A 16,300-nucleotide genomic window follows, 5' to 3' on the forward strand; every position below is an offset into this window, starting at 1 on the left:
GCGGGCGTTCCCCAGGGGAGCTGCCTATCACCTGCCTGCTACGTACGCTACACCAACGACATCCCGCTCGTTGGCAAAGCACACTTAGCCCTTTTCGCAGACGACGCCGCTTACTACACTTCTTCTTTGCAGAAGCAGCATGCGGTCACCAAGATCCAGCCGACGCTTGACGCCCTTCCTGACTGGCTCTCCAAGTGGAGACTATCAGTCAACGTGGGCAAGACGCAAGCCATCATGACTGGAGAAACACATGGAGTGCTCCCCACGCCGCCCACCCTAGCGGGTCAACGCCTCGCGTGGTCACCCACAGTGAAATACCTGGGGGTGACCATCGACAAGGGCCTCACCATGACCAAACACACCGCAGACACAGTCATGCGGGCCAAAACCGCACGGATGTGTCTGCGGCCCGTGTTTGCCAGTAAGCTTCCTGTGCGGACCAAGCTCGGTCTGTACAAAGCTTATGTTCGGTCAAGATTGACTTACGCTTCACCAGCCTGGTATTCTTTCTGTTGCAGGAGCAACAAGGAGAAGATGAGGCGACAGGAGTCCCTCTCGCTGAGGACCATCATCGCAGCCCCCCGGTACGTGAGGAACGCAGCCATCGAGAAGCACCTGAAGTGGAGGAGCCTGGAGCAGTTCATCGTGCGTCTCGCGCGGGTCATGTTTGACCGCGCGGACAACTCCAACTTCGAGCACCTCCGAGGGATCGCGCCCCACTACACACGGCCGCCGAACAAGCGCAAAGCTCGGGACCTGCCCCGAGCTCTACTACACATCGACACGGAAGAAGAAGAAGAGGACAACACCCCCACACCACACTGAACATCACCAACACCACCACCATGCCCACGCTAGCCCGAGCTGCCGGTCGCCTTCACTGCGGCCCCGAAACCCGGCCCCGCTCAAACGGTATCACCGCGGCTAGGGGTCGCGGGGTCGGATAACGGCCGGTAGCAGTAGGGCTAGCAATCACCGGATCGCCAAGCCGTCCACAAAAAGACGGCGTCAGACCGCCCCACATGGATGGGGCGCGCCCCGACACAGCCCCCACAGCGCCCAGCGCGGAAGGGGCCACTCACACCCCAGCAGGGGTGTCGAACGACAACTCACCACCCGGAGCGTCACTTGAACACCGACGGCGAGAGAGCGCGCACGCGCTGCTCCCCCATACACACCACCGCAGCAAATTGAAAATAAAAAACTGGAGTTTTTTCTTCGTAACCTGGTAGCCGCCTCCATCTACAGTCAACAATGGTCCATCGAGCCGCGGATATCATCGTGCCAGTATCCAGCAACTAAGAAGAAAGAAACACATACAGTCATCGATATAAACTAGACGAGTAGCGCTAGCCGCGAAAATTTAGTAGGACTGATTTATCAGTTATCGAGAAAAGTAACGTGGGTAACGTAACCTTAACGGTGGCGACCTGGACGACATTCTCCCCTCCTCAGACGGTCACCTAACGGTGTCAACGACTGTCGTGAGCCTGGGCAGCGGGTCTTCGTGTACGAACGAGAACGTACACCGTGTCACGCAAGTGATACGTACATACTCGGCTGTGTGTGCTGGCACGCAGTGTATCGAACGGTGGATTCTATGCCGTCTAACGGATTGAAACCAGGCTGTTAAGCTGAGGACATTCCCAGTCATCAGTGGGCACCCGTAAGGTACACTGCCACTACCAGAGCAGTTCCGCAAACCTTATCCTATCCTGATCGGATCCCCTACGTTAGTACCCGGTCAGGCCCTAGGGACGATAGGGACCGCGCACGAGTCAACCTATCAGGGGTTGACACGTTGCATAGGGACAGTGAAGTGCTAGGATTGCGTTATTGCCAAGTGTAAACATATACAGTGCCACGTACAAATAATGAGTGTGTAGAGTCACGGGTTGTTATATAAGTGTTATGCGTAGTGGTTAAGTCAATCATAATATAAGTGTTAATTTGTTTTGTTCGTTTTTGATTATTTTTTGTAGTTTCCATTGTATATAGTACTAATTATTTGCACTCATTATATAGGGCGTTACCGTGTGATAGAGATTTGTACGATTCAATCATGAGCGAAAGCGGGAGGGTATTACGATCGGGTAAGCACACGCCGTTAGTAGGGTCTCGTACAAATACAGCTTCCGAACAGGAAAGCGTAAGCGGTAGCAAACGCGCGAATAGTACTGAAACGACAAATAAGAACGAACAGGCGTCACCCCGTCAAAGCACAATGTTGGACGACACGGTTGTGCCAGTGGAGGCACCGCGGCCTACGGTCATCGACAATAGTTCTCACGAGAGAATAACCGAGGCTAGGTTACTAATACTCCGCAGCGAACAGGCCGTGCGTGACGCAGAATTAGCACAAGCTAGGGCGGCAGCGGCTGCCGCCAGTAGCGCATTAGCTCTAGCCAAAGCAGAGGCGGAGTTTGCCGAAGTCTGTACTCGTAAACAGACACCTGCGACGATGAACAAACCCGCACAGGTGTCAGACGTACCCCCGGTACAATGTTGGGTTAACGAACAGGCAAAAATAGAACAAAAAGATACTATAAGACCGAGAAATACGGCACCGATGCCGTATGTAGGTACAAGTAATAAAATAGCAAGTAATGACATTGAATTGTTAGCGCAACGATTTGAGAACGCGGTAGGTAAAGGTAGGCGCGACCCGGTAGTACAACGGCACGTTGCCGAGTTACCCAAATTCGACGGTTCAATATCGGAATGGATAGCTTTCAAGGCTGAGTTCAACGACACTGAGGCTATGTTCTCAGAAGTAGCAAATGTAGGTAGGATTAGGCGTGCGCTACGCGGCGACGCCAAATACGCAGTTAAAGCCCTACTATATACTACGTCGGATCCTTTCGAAATTATGGACATGCTCGAGTTGCAATTCGGCAACCCCGAGGCCTTAGTACTAGCAGAAATAGAAGAGGTCAAACGGTTACCTAAACTATCCGAAGACAATCACAATATCGTATCGTTCGCCGGCCAAGTCGCTAACGTGGTAGCCACCATCAAATCACTGCATCAAGAACAATATCTCATGGCCCCGGAGTTGGTCAATAGGCTAGTCGATAAAATGAGTGTTCTAATGCGACATGAGTGGAATAAACACCGCGTACAAAACCCTAAGGAATTAGGTTTAGTGTCATTATCAAAATTCCTAACAGAGGCCAGCAAAGCGGCAGGTCTAACTGTTACCCACGCATCGCGTAGATCCGCACAGAAAAAGCATAGCGTAAACGCGGTAGCACAGTCGCGACACCGTTCACGCTCACGGTCGACGAGCAGGGAATCGTATAGCGAAACGGAATATTCCTACAAACGTTCAAGTAAACCTTTCATTGCACAGGTCAGTAAAAAACCAGTAGAGAAAAAATCCGTGAAAAATAATAAACCTAAAACACATACGAACGCCCCGCGAGTTAGAGAAAGTAATTCAAATAAATGTACGGTATGCAGCGGCGAACATTATATAACGAAGTGCGCCGATTTTTTAAAGCTTAATGTTGACGAGCGATGGACGAAAATGAAGGAATTCAAATTATGCTACAGATGTTTAGGGCCGTATCACAGACGCTTTAATAAATGTAAATACGTACCGTGCGGAACGGGCGATTGCGAGGCGGCACATCATAAATTACTACACGGCACTAGAAAAGAGAGCGAAACCCGCAAAGTGCAGTCGTCCATAAGCCACTTACACGATAAAGATACCTATTTAAAGGTTATGCCAGTCGAAGTAAGCGGGCCATTGGGCTCCGTACAAACATACGGACTTTTGGACGAAGGGGCGGGGCTTACTTTAATAGAGCGCCATATAGCCGACCAAGTTACGCCTAGAACGCGTTCGTGTGAATTATCTCTAAATACAGTAGGAGACAATACTCTGGTAGATAACGAGTCGTGCGAGGTAAACGTGTCTATTCGCGGACTAAAGAGCGAGAACGTAAATAATCTTACGGCATTTACAGTCGGAAAGTTAGGATTACACCCGCAAGGAATAAATAAAGAAGTGTTAAGTAAGTGCGCTCATCTCGAGGAACTACGAGACGAACTCACATACGCTACGGGTATACCTACTGTACTTATAGGCCAGGATAACTGGCATTTAATTGTTACTAGAGAATTGATAGAGGCCGACGAGAACCTGCCCGCCGCATCCTATACCAAGTTGGGCTGGGTCCTTCACGGCGCGGAAGCAAAACCGCGAAAGTTAATAGCAACAATTAATCACGTATCTCGTCGCGACGAACAAGATACGCACGAATTAATAAAACAACATTTTAACATAGAGTCGTTAGGAGTAGAGCCTAAAATAAACAGATCCGATCCTAATAACCGCGCTTTCGAAATCCTAAACGCAACATGTAAAAAAATACAGGGCGAAGATAGGTACGAAGCAGGATTATTATGGAAAACGGACAATGAAACTCTACCTAACAACAAAGACAAAGCAATGAAACGGCTAGTAAGTTTGGAAAAAAAACTAGACAGGGATGACGGGTTAAAGGCAGAATACTCTCGACAAATACAAAACCTCCTAGACAAAGGGTACGCCGAAAGAATACATAAGCCTAACACGTCTCCCAGGGAATACTACCTTCCACATTTTGCCACTTTCCATCCTCAAAAGGGTAAACCTAGATTAGTATTTGACGGAAAATGCAAAATGGCGGGTAAAAGCTTAAACGAAGCACTATTGGTAGGACCAGATTTACTGCTATCATTGTTCGGTGTGTTGATACGATTTCGCGAAGGCAAAGTGGCCGTCATAGCGGACATAGCCGAAATGTTCTTACAAGTTCGCGTAATAGAGCAGGACAGAGATAGCCTCCGATTTCTATGGAGGGGAGATAGGCGCGAAGGCCCGGCCGATGAATACCGAATGACTTCGCTAATATTCGGCTCCGCCTCTAGCCCTACTATCGCACAGTTCGTAAAAAATAAAAACGCAGAAGAACATAGTGAAAAATACCCACTAGTAAAAGAAACTACGCTAAATAACTTTTACGTAGATGACTTATTAGCCAGTTTTGACGACCCGCATGTCGCACGCACGTTAGTGAACGATATTGTAAAAATACACGCAAAAGCTTCCTTTCATTTACGCGGGTGGGCTTCTAACGTTCCCGAAGTTCTAAAAGACGTAACCGACATCTCTAGCAAAGAGGTATCGGAATTAGGGAAGCACGAATGCGAACGAACGTTAGGCCTATTATGGCATAATAAACAAGATAAACTAGGGTTTAACGTAAACTTTCGCAACACACCTAAAGAAGTACTGGAAAAAGGCGTCATACCTACCAAACGACAGGTGACCTCGGGGGTAATGAGCTTGTTCGACCCCATCGGTCTTATTTCTCCCATTACGGTAACGGGAAAAGTACTCATTCAAAACATATGGCGTACGCGTAAAGACTGGGATGAAAAAATCACCCCCGAAGATCACCAATTATGGTTAGAATTCATAAATAACATGAATAAATTGCGCGAATTAAAAATAGAACGGTACGTTCCCGCGCCGAATCGAAAGGTCGTAACTCATACTTTTTGTGACGCGTCAGAAAAAGTATACGCGGCCGCGGTATACATGGTAGGTACGGACGAAGAAGGGAACAAACAAGCCACTCTAGTAGCCGCGAAGGCAAGGGTTTGTCCTTTGAAACAAGTGTCAATACCTAGGCTCGAATTGCAGTCCGCTACGTTAGCTAGTAGATTAACCGAATCAGTAAAAAGAGAATCTAGTTACGTCATAGAAAAATCATATTACTGGTCAGATAGTTTAACGTGTCTGTCGTGGATAAGGTCGGGACCTCGTACATTCAAAACCTTCGTCGCACATAGATTAGCTGAAATAGAGGAGACTACCTCGCCAGAGGATTGGCGATGGGTGCCTACCTCACTAAACGTAGCCGACGACGCCACACGCGGCATACCTAAAGATTTCGACGCCAACCATAGATGGTTTCGTGGCCCAGATTTTATAACACAAGACAGTAGTTCGTGGCCCGTAGAAAAGCCCTCGGCACAACCGTTTCCACCAACAGGAGAAGAACGCGTACAACAGAAGGTAAATGTCGTTAATAAAAACAAAACTTGCGTCTGCTTGCCCGACATAGATAGATTTCCTACCTATAAACGATTATTACGCGCGTCCGCTTACGTACTATCAGCAGTTGAATCGTTCAAGTCTCTCATACGCGGCATAAAACTTACACTCACTACAATGAATGAAAAACTTAAGATTGCGGAATTGTTATTAATCAAACGAAGTCAGAGAAAATCATTCAGAGAGGAAATCGCCAACATAGAGGCTGGGCGGCCTATATCAAAGGGGTCACCGCTGAAGAAGCTCGCCGTGAACGTCAGCAAACATGGAATTCTACTACTAGATGGGCGCACAGATCGAAACCAGTGCATACCAGTCCTACACGCAAAAGAAGCTCTAACAAAGTTACTCATAGCACACTACCACGCTTTGTTTAACCACGCAAATCATGAAACTGTCATCAATGAGCTACACAAACAATTTCATATAGTAGGACTGCGTAGTGCCATACGGTATATTAGCAACACATGCCAATGGTGTCGCGTATACAGAGGTACTACCCACAAGGTGCCTCTGGGCGATTTACCTGCTGAAAGGCTTACCGCTAATCAACCTGCATTCACAGCTACAGCGTGCGATTACTTCGGACCTATGACAGTTACAGTAGGCAGACGACATGAAAAAAGATGGGGCGCACTGTACACTTGCCTAACCACTAGGGCAGTACATATAGAACTAGTGCCTTCCCTATCTGCATCATCTATGATATTGTCACTCAGACGCATGATGGCTCGTCGAGGTCAACCTACTGTATTATATACTGACAACGCTACCTGCTTCATAGGGGCCGAACGCGAGATAGCTGAAGCATTAGCAGACATAGAAGAAGAAGTGCAGTCGTTCGTAACAAATAAAAACATAATCTGGAAAAAGATACCTCCTGGCAATCCAGAAGCAGGAGGATCTTGGGAACGACTGGTGGGTGCTACCAAAGCTGCTCTTCGCGTTACACTGAAAGAACGGCATCCACCGGAAGAAGTGCTACATACCTTACTTCTAGAAGCCGAACATATCATCAACTCTAGACCACTTGTTCCAGTCCGATTAGATGACCGTCAGACGGCTCTGACGCCCAATCATTTCCTGATAGGAAGGTCAAACGCCATGTCACCATTCGGCGTATTCACCGACATTCATCTCACAGAAAAATCATGGAAAACGGCACAAGCTCTATCAGATATGTTTTGGGATCGATGGACAAAAGAATACCGTCAAACGCTAAGACCAAGACGAAGCCCCAACGATCCCAAGTACGAAAATATAAAAGAAGGAGATATAGTCATCATAGCTGACGGCACTATGCCTCGTAATACCTGGCCACGCGGCAAAGTAGTAAAGACGTTTCCTGGTCCAGATGGGCGAGTACGAGTTACAGAAGTTGAAACCGCTGCAGGAAGAATTCGTCGCCCAGCCTCACGACTTATCGTTATAGGATTTACTCCGTTGTAACTGTGTTAAAAACACGTAGGGGGAATGTCGTAAATAGCCCCAAAATATAGGTAAATAACGATCTCGTAGGTTAGATATAGGATTACATAGATTTAAGATAATAAATAATAAAGAAATATCGATTTATATTTGTTCGTTTTATTTCCCACCAATCCTAAGCACTTCACTATACGACTGAACTTTAACTAGTAGATTCTTACTTACCCTTAAAAAACCCAAGCATAGTTCAGTCGTAAATACATAACTATATACCAAAAACAAATGGCAATTAATATAAAGTAAGTATCTGGCACTGATACTTACAATCTAATTAGAATATTAATATATATACTTATAAGAATGTATAAGAAGATTGTTAATGTTTATCTCATAAGAATTATATTTGAAAAATAAAGAATTGCTGTTACACGATAGACACACATAACACCAATACATACTTGACGAATGGTACACGAGTCTCGCGGCCGGGAAAGCATATATATACCCGCCCCGACGCTCGGAGCGTCACTTGAACACCGACGGCGAGAGAGCGCGCACGCGCTGCTCCCCCATACACACCACCGCAGCAAATTGAAAATAAAAAACTGGAGTTTTTTCTTCGTAACCTGGTAGCCGCCTCCATCTACAGTCAACAATCATCATAGTATTAATACCTTATTTTATTGTGACTTGTTTAGTTAGAAAAGTCTTTTTTAGTATGCGTACCTACTTACTCATCATTTGTAAGTAAAGCTAGTTTATACGCAATCGAAAAATACAAATTGGGTTCTATTTAGCTTATAAGATTAGACCCGAGGCGAACAAATTGTTAAAATTATAAAAGCAATACTCCAAAAAGTTACGTGGCCACAATGTAATCTTGCTACTTGTTGTAGGCAAGACAGGGAGTCGTAATAAACGGATGTAATTTCATACTATCCATCATCAACTGCCAGCCCCTACGGTACTTAGAGGACCACCAGCTGCTTAGTGACCAACAATACGGTTTCCGTAGAGGCCACTCGGCTGGTGATCTTCTAGTTAACCTGACACATCGTTGGGCACAGGCAATCGAGATGAAGGCATTGGCCGTTAATTTGGACATCGCGAAAGCGTTTGATCGCGTTTGGCACAGAGCACTTCTTTCGAAGTTACCATCCTACGGGCTTCCCGAGAGATTATGTGTTTGGGTGGGTAGCTTCCTGACAGACAGAAGCATAAACGTCTTAGTTGACGGTAAATGCTCTGACTCCATGCCTGTGAATGCTGGTGTTCCCCAAAGCTGTGTGCTATCACCTACGCTATTCCTCTTGCATATCAACGACATGCTGCAAACCAGCGGCATTCATTGTTATGCGGATGATAGTACGGTTGATGCTACTTACACCGGTCGCACCAATATCTCTCGGGAAAACGTCATCGAGAGCCGGAACAAACTTGTGTCTGAAATTGAGACCTCCTTGAAAGCTTAGTCCGATTTAACCCCACCAAGACACAGGTTTGCACGTTTATCGCAAAAAAGTTAGAGTTTTTCGCATCACCCTTTTTTGAGAGCACTCCCCTCACTGCCACAGGCCACAGCCAGTATAGGAATTATTGGCGTTGATATTTCGAGTGCAGTCCAGTCCAGCGGTCATTTAGAAGGTAAGGCCAAACTGGCCTCAAAAAAGCTGGGTGTGATCAATAGATCGAGACAGTATTTCACACCGGCCCACCGCCTTCAGCTCTATAAGGCGCAGGTTCGCCCACACATGGAGTACTGTTCTCATCTATGGGCAGGGGCACCTCAGTACCAGCTTCTCCCTCTGGACCGCATCCAACGACGAGCGACTCGAATTGTCAACTGCCAGCATATCTCCGATCGGCTTGACCCCTTGGCGCTGCGTAGAGATGTGGCCTCGCTCTGCATTTTCTATCGCATGTATAACGGGAAGTGCTCCGAGGAATTGTTCTGATTAATTCCCTACCGCTTCTTTCCGCCATCGCCCTAGGCGACAACATTTCCATCGCCATCACTTAGATGGCTGGCAGTCCTCAACTGTGCGTTTCTCCAGAAACTTCCTGCCCCGCACAGCTAAACTGTGGAATGAATTGTCGCCTGTGGTATTTCCGGACCGATACGAAATTCAAATCTTCAAGAAAAGAGCGTACACCCATCTTAAAGGCTGGCAACGCACCTTCAACACCTCTGGTGTTTCGGGTGTCCATGGGCGGCGGTGATCGCTTACCATCAGGTGACCTGTCTGCTCGTTTGCCTCCTATCCCATAAAAAAAAAACTATCACAAACAAAATCAAATAAATACCTGTGCTATGTCGTTGTAAGAGGTTGGACGTTAGGTCTATGCAGAGTCGTAATATACTAACTGGACTCTACTGTATTATATAAAATGTATAATTGAGTAGACTCGGGACTAATTTTTAAAATAAAATCATTACAGATAATAATGTTGTCAATGAAAAGTAACAAATAAATCTTTATTATTACAAAACATTAAATAATTACGTATTTTTGAACCTTTTAATGCCTAATTTTCCAAATTTTGAGAAATAAATACAGTTTCGGTTATTAACCGGTTAGAGACTATAAAAACCGGTTTTTAACAGCGGCCAAAAAGTCTCGGTTAACCGGTTTTTCGGTTAACCGGTTAACCGGTTTGCACACCCTAATACCTACATACAAAAAAAAAATTAAAAAAAACATTCAGTCGAATTGAGAACCTCCTCCTTTTTTTGAAGTCGGTTAATAAAATAGTGCATTCTCAGTAGGTACATACCACGGACAATATATACACCGGGACTGACAAAGCCAATACAAAAAAGTGTATGGCCTTTTAGGGATAAAACTAGATGGCGCTATATCGCAGCCTGAAATTGGCAAAAATCATATTTTCCCCAAATATTTTTGCTTTTAGTTTTTATAAGAACAAATGACATGTTTCTTTATTTTAATACCATGACATCATGTCAATACACATTTAAAAAAAAAAAATTTGTAGGCTTCATCAGTGTAAAATAAATAAATAAATATTGGGGGACACCTTACACAGATCAACTTAGCCCCAAACTAAGCAAAGCTTGTACTATGGGTGCTAAGCGACGATATACATACTTAAATAGATAACTTACATACTTATATACATAGAAAACATCCATGACTCAGGAACAAAATATCTGTGCTCATCACACAAATAAATGCCCTTACCGGGATTCGAACCTGGGACCGCGGCTCAGCAGGCAGGGTCACTACCGACTGAGCTAGACCGGTCGTCAAAGTGTAGTTATGATACATAGTATCGCTAAAAAGTTGAGGTACGATTTTTAGTATGATTCCCCTTGCGTTATCCCGGCATTTGCCACGGTTCATGGGAGCCTGGGGTCCGCTTTGACAACTAATCCCAAGATTTGGCGTAGGCACTAGTTTTTACGAAAGCGACTGCCATCTGACCTTCCAACCCGACGGGTAACTAGGCCTTATTGGAATTAGTTCGGTTTCCTCACGATGTTTTCCTTCACCGAAAAGCGACTGGCAAATATCAAATGACATTTCGAACATAAGTTTCGAAAAACTCATTGGTACGAGCCGGGGTTCGAACCCGCGACCTCCGGATCGTAAGTCGCACGCTCTTACCGCTAGGCCACCAGCGCTTTTTTTTAGTATGATTGTCAATCCTACTCGTATATAAATCATCCTTGGTACATACATTGTTGCTACATAGTATACATTGTGGATATGGTTAGCGCAGGAATGTTTTTCTGACTTCCAACGCAGTTACAGAACTTTCAAACGTGTACTGGAAACCGAGCGGTATTCGAGCGCTCCTTTAGCTCAAATATTTCTGCACAAGAATTAAGCCCCATTTACACGATAAAACTGCGAGTTTCGTTACATTGCAGTATTTGAGTGGTTATGTAATTGGAACCTCAACAGTTCGCAATGTAAACCCGCATGCGAGTTCGCAAATGGGCCCTTAGGCACGTACGCGGATGACAGCTAACTGATATGATACCAATATAATTCTAATAGGAAGAACGAGGCACATCTTTATGTATGTAAAGCTGTGTGCAGCGCCACCTATTTGTGTCATTTTCCAGGAAAACATCCCACTTTGTTGCTTACCTTACGGGGCTCCACACGATATTTATCGATTTTTGACAAGTTTTGAGTTGAAACTCCTTGCACTACAGATAGAATTATAAAACCAACGGTCATCGGTTCTTCAATCTTTTACCTCTATTCTCAAGAGCCATATTTTGAAAAAAAAAAAAGTAATAAGTACTTATGTTTTTATGAATTTTTTAAACATGGTCTAAAAAAAATACTGTTATCGAAATTTGATTTTAGTGAAAGATGTTACATACATGAAATTGACATGTTTAGATTTGCCTTAGCCTTTCCTGAAAATTCAAGAGAGATTTTAATTTTAAACTAATTAAAACAAAAGTTATGACCTAAAAAACAGTTTTTGGCCCTAAAATTGTTCAACTTTAATTACTGGGGACGCTATTGCACAACACCCTGCATTTTATGATTAAGCACTGAGACTTGGCACAGGTTATTCCTTGGGTGGCCCTGAGTAGATAAAGATCGGGAGGCATCGAGAGCCCCCCTTAATTTAGGAGGGAGGAGGGGGGGAAGGCTGGCGCCTCCGCGCTTCCTTTGAAACCATATTTCTCTAAAACTATACAAAATAGGGCATGCGATATATCATTTTCGGATAAATGAAGGACGAGGAATTCATTTTTGGAACAAAAAAAATGTATTTTAGAACAAAAATACAAAATAAAATGGGAAAATCTGAAAACGAGATTTTTTTTTATACATATTATTGCACATTTTATGAAAACTGTAATGGTTTTTTCTAAATAAAAAATATTATTTAATAGCTACATTTATCTAGTTTTAGAAAATGTATAATTTCTTATAGAAATATATTATAGGACGAGTTATAAAAAATAATTTACATCGCCCGATAGGGTGATTTGAATGCTCATTTCAATAAGTTTTGTCAATGATTTCAGGTATAATCACTATTTTTAACACACGAAAGCCGTAATCATTGTAGTTTATGGCTATTTTAGTGATTAATGTACTTAAAATAAAAAAAAATACAAAAATTTTAAAAAATATTAAAAATGTGATAATTTTTTTTAACATTATCCTATTTTGTTCTTTCTACACAATATATATCTAAAAGCAATAAATATTAATAAAAAGCCACATTTATGCAGTTTATAAAAATATATATAGTTTGTTATATTAAATATATTACGAAACGCGAGATAAAAAATAATGAAAATGAAAATTTTAATGTACGGGTCAGCTTGCATTATTCGATGAGGTGAGGTAAAGGTACTACCCGCTATGCAGTGGAGTTCGTCTAGTAATACAGAAATATACTTATTCTAATAACGTTTACACATGTAGGTATATCACGACCCAGTACAGAAAATTGTAAAAGTCCTATAATATAGTTTATTTTGATTGTAAAATAAAATTGCATGTGACTTATATTGCAAAAAAAATGTCTTAATCACGTTCTCCTCTCCTAAAGCAGTTGTGCATGCATAGGCTTGAAGATTTTTTAGTTTACTAGCAGAATTTAGTTACTTCCTTTGGGCCCCCTTAAATCGGTTTTACCCATCCATAAAAGATAAAATAAAAATCGTCATATTCTTCCTTTCAGTATCAATGATAGTTAGTTATTGCGCAATAGTGCCATAAAAAATAAACTAGATTCGTATTAGCATTAAACATTAATGATTTTTGAACTAAGACATTGCTTTTGTACAAAGGAGAACCTCAAAAAATGGTCTGACTAGACGAAAACATGTGTATCGGGGCTAGTACTCAAGGCTCTCAAAAAGTGTAGCTATTTTGAGTTATTCAAATAAAACAACATGAATAGTCTGAATTTAATTATGTATATATCACAACATCCACTGCATAAGCACATCAGCTCCGAACATTTAATTAAAAAAGTCTTTTTTTACGATTGCACCTTACGCGGCACTGTTTTTTACACCTGCATCTGACAATTTCGAGGTATGTTTCTGCAGCAACAGGCAACGTTGCGGGCAAGTAGGCTCCCAAATCCCAATTGTTACAGACTTTCGTCCAGCCACAAGCAGCAAATAATGGCAAATTTTGAATTGGGAACCCTTACAAAAATGGTGCAAGGCAGCTTTTGTCGGTGAAATGCTGTTAATTTGGCGGTCTTTTTTGGTTAATAACTATTTTCGGCACTCGTTAACCAAAGTACAGGACGCAGATCTGGAATAATAAATATGTCAAGTAAGAATTATCCATAAATTATGCAAATCATATAGATAACTACTATTTCACAAGATGTATTAGGATCAGATGTATATATCTGACCTATCATATCAATCGATCATTTCATGTAATATAAATAGTTAAATTCAGACTATATAGGAGTATGTTGTTTAATTTGAAGTACTCTAAATAACTACACTTTTTGAGAGCTTTGAGTACCTTTACCTCACCTCATCGAATCATACAAGCTGACCCGTACCGTACATCAAGATCGCCCTGCCACGTCACTTTCATTATTTTTTATCTCGCGTTTCGTAATATATTTATATAACAAACTATATATTTTTATAAACTAAATAAATGTGGCTTTTCATTCATATTTATTGCTTTTAGATATATATTGTATAGAAAGAACAAAATAGGATAATGTTATAAAAAAGTTATCACATTTAATTTTTTTTTAATTTTTGTATTTTTTTTATTTTAAGTACATTAATCACTAAAATAGCCATAAAATACAATGATTACGGCTTTCGTGTGTTAAAAATAGTGATTATACCTGAAATCATTGACAAAACTTATTGAAATGAGCATTCAAATCACCCTATCGGGCGATGTAAATTATTTTTTATCACTCGTCGTATAATATATTTCTATAACAAATTATACATTTTCTAAAACTAGATAAATGTAGCTATTTAATAATATTTTTTATTTAGAAAAAACCATTACAGTTTTCATAAAATGTGCAATAATATGTATAAAAAAAATCTCGTTTTCAGATTTTCCCATTTTATTTTGTATTTTTGTTCTAAAATACATTTTTTTTGTTCCAAAAATGAATTCCTCGTCCTTCATTTATCCGAAAATGATATATCGCATGCCCTATTTTGTATAGTTTTAGAGAAATATGGTTTCAAAGGAAGCGCGGAGGCGCCAGCCTTCCCCCCCTCCTCCCTCCTAAATTAAGGGGGGCTCTCGATGCCTCCCGATCTTTATCTACTCAGGGTCACCCAATGAACAACTGTGCCAAGTCTCAGTGCTTAATCATAAAATGCAGGGTTCCCATACAAGACATAGCAATAGCGTCCCCAGTAAATGCCAAATATCGCAGAAACAATGCGCTGTGAAGTAATTACGAAGGTCATTGGCACAGGGAACGTCCTTAAAGATGTTGTGACCGGTTACTCGTTTATACGAGCTTTACGCCGTGTCTTGCGTGGGCGACGGTCGCGCGACCGTCGCGCGACCGTCGCCGTCGCGTCTCATACTTCCATATTGATAAGGTTTGATTTCGTATGCGTCGCATCGCCGTCGCGCGACCGTCGCCCACGCAAGCCATGGCGTTAGCTTTATAGACACAAGCAAATATCGTCCATATGTTAAGTAACAAAGTGGGACGTAAGTTTCACTAAATTTCTTTATATTTCTAGTTTTATGACTGAGAACCTCTTGTGAGCAAACTTCAAATCGCTAACAGCGTACTTCACTTCGTCAATAACGTCAAATTTCATGTCATTTCCCCTTGGTGCCGTCAGAAAGATTTGGAACTATAGTATAAAACTGCCAGCCGAATACTTACGACTCTTCTTACTGTTGTTATTTTTATTTTTCTCTTATTAATTGTAAGAATAGGTTATAGAATTGTAAGAACGTCTTATAAAATTATACAAGCAACATTGTTATTTGTTTTACAAGGGGGCAAAGTTGGTTAACTGCACGTGCCATTGGTAAGGTTTCAAGGCACGCAGGTTGAACAAACTTTGTTACTGAGTGAAACACAAAAATTTCGCACCACCAACACTTACAAAATACTGTAAAACATAAAACTAAATCAAATACATAACCTACATAAAATCACTGCTATAGCCCCAAAAGGGGTAAACACTACTTAGCTACAGTCTTTGGCCCATCGGCGGAAAGTCGAGAGAGTGTCGGTGTTTTACAGGTTGCACTTCGGGGAGTGTGCTCAAGAGCTACACGAACTTATTCCACCGTCCCCATTTTACCATCAGACTTCTTAGACGCACGGCCGTTTCCATCCTTACTTGGTAGATATTTCGCGAAATCGCACGAAGCGCTTTGCTTCTTCTTTTCTTATGCGCATTGCTAAGGAGTGTAATTCCTTGTCGGCGGTTGTATTTCCGAGCTCATACCACCCAGCAACCTTCAAATCAAGGGTGAACAGGCATCTTCGGGGCGAGCTCACTCCATCGTAGGCCACGTTTTTGCCTTTGGCTAGCCTGTGGCCAAGAGTAAGCCCATTCATATTAATAATTTAAAAAAAACAGTGCACAAGACACACCTCAACTTTCATTATCATTCATAGCAATTAAGGGGTTGAAAATCGAAATCGTGACATTGTGGTGATATCCCCCAGTCGAAATCGAAACCATAGCTGGGCACCGTTAATCAAATAGTTAACTTCGATAATCGTTAATCCGTTACTTAAGAAGTTAACTTCGTTAATCGTTAAAGCGATACA

The sequence above is a fragment of the Leguminivora glycinivorella genome, unplaced genomic scaffold, assembly GCF_023078275.1.
Source record: "Leguminivora glycinivorella isolate SPB_JAAS2020 unplaced genomic scaffold, LegGlyc_1.1 Scaffold6, whole genome shotgun sequence".
Lineage (NCBI taxonomy): Eukaryota > Metazoa > Arthropoda > Insecta > Lepidoptera > Tortricidae > Leguminivora > Leguminivora glycinivorella.